Below are 2031 nucleotides of genomic sequence, written 5' to 3' on the forward strand. Positions count from 1 at the left end.
AGGCACTCAGGAAGGGCCACTCTGGAAAGCATTATAGATCTGACTGTTTGCCCACTCTTATCTTGAGGAGAGGAATCTGGGACACCAGGTCACAAGTTGGTCTCTTCCTTTGCCCGCAATCCATTTAACGTGGGAATTCGCATACCCGCCTCGTAAGGCATGGACGACACAAAGAGATGGCTTGCCTGCAAGAGAACCAGCTGGTCTGGAACTGGAGGCACGTTTCATTTCTCTGCCTGGCTGGGGAGGTGGCTGGAGCAGACCAGGAGGTCTCCTCTAATGTTTTAAATGTCATATGATCCCTACTTGCCAACTTGCCAAGATTTGACAAGCTAAATTGGCCCGTGTGGTGTGTTCCCTGTAATGCACAGTGTGGAGTTAGATCTCTCAACAGCATCACAAGGGAAGGTAGACAGCAGCCAAGAGCAGGCGGCCAGCTCCAGTGGATGTGGTTCTGAAGTCTCTCCTCCATTTTCTGAGCTGCTTCCAGTCTCTCCAGGACTTGGATTTCAATAAGGTTCTTCTCTTGGGCCCTAAGTGGTTTGGGAAAGGGACCAGTTTCGTTTGGAATGCCATAGGCCCCTCTGGGGTGCTGCAGTCCTGTACAATGCCAGGTTTCCAGGGAGACAATGATCAGGCCTGGATGGGGGTCTGTTTGGTATTTCTCATGTCGCATGTGCCAGGGGACAAACCCAATAGTGAGCTACATGAACCTAAACCATAAGAGGGTTTCATTCATTCATTCCCTCACTTTTTCAGTCTTAGCTAGCCAGCAACAGTTATTGACCATTATCTGTTGACCTTGCCTCTCTCGCATTACGAGGAGGCAAGTGAGAGAATGGAAAGGAATAATCCTTTTCTAGCATGGTCTGAGATCAGCATGGGAATACCCAGGTCCCCATGATGATCCACTCTAGTGTTAGTCTTTTCACCAGAGGTGTGATTAAGAATTCCTGGGTCCATGTCATCTCCAGGAGCTGGCCCCATCATGGCAAAGTAATTCACCCTTTCCAATCTACTCTTCCCCAGATGAAAGAAAACTGATAAGGCAGCCAGATTAATGACCAGACTGCCAGATAGGAACATGCTGGCTGTCATCATCCCCGGGACAGGGCAGAGGTGGGCTTGACAACCAAAACACTCACTGCCTCTTACTGCCTGTTCTGGGACCACACTACCCCAGGGGGCTCTTTAGCCCATTTCTAAGCTAACAGTCTCTGCACTAGGAGTTATCAACCCACTTTACCAGTGAAAGGTTCCTTCCTTCCTCCACTTCCCTCAACAAATAGCTCTGGAGCACCTGCCAAGTTCCAGGAGCTGAGAACAGAGTGATGAGTGAGATGGAAAAGGACTTGCCCTCATGGTGTTTACATTCTCCCGGGAGGCAGACAAGTAAACTAATCCAGTGGTGTCAGATAAGGACCCCTGCTCTAAAGAAAAGCCGGGTGATAAGAAGGAATCTGCTTGAGGTCAGTGGTCAGGGACGGCTTCTCTCGAGAGGTTGGCATTTAGGAGACTAGATGGCAGGTGCTGGTCCCAACCCAAAGGGGCTGCTCCAAGGACCTTTTTTAAAATCTCAACCCAGCATTATTTTGCCAATTTAGAGAAAAGTCGCACGATTAGAAAAGGAACTTTCATCTGTTCATCATCTAGATCCACCAGTTGTTTACGTGTGTTCTGGGTGCTTGGTTGCCCCCTCTCTCTCTTTCTCCAGCTGTGCACAGTCATGCGTTGCTTAAAGACAGGTGTACATGATGAGAAATGTGTCATCGGGTGATTTGGTGGTCGTGTGAGCATCGCAGAGTGCACCTACACACACCTAGATGGAGTAGCCGATGACACACCTGGGCTGCATGGTACGGCCTATTGCTCAGACCACCTTCATGTCCATCACCGACCAAAACGTCGCTATGTGGTCCGTGACCATATATATGTGTATATATATATATTTCCCCCATATTTTTTCTGAGCTTTTTTTTTTTTTTTTTTCCTTTTTGTCTTTTTTACTGACTGGTAATGGGATCGCAACCC

At 48.4% G+C, this 2031-nt stretch overlaps 1 protein-coding gene across 1 annotated transcript in view; it reads right to left on the reverse strand.

The window, feature by feature from the left end:
• CBX4 (chromobox homolog 4) overlaps positions 1–2031 on the reverse strand; it is a 17238-nt gene that overhangs the window by 485 nt on the left and 14722 nt on the right. The window lies entirely within an intron of this gene.

This window comes from Galeopterus variegatus, unplaced genomic scaffold, assembly GCF_000696425.1.
Source record: "Galeopterus variegatus unplaced genomic scaffold, G_variegatus-3.0.2 Scaffold7270, whole genome shotgun sequence".
NCBI lineage: Eukaryota > Metazoa > Chordata > Mammalia > Dermoptera > Cynocephalidae > Galeopterus > Galeopterus variegatus.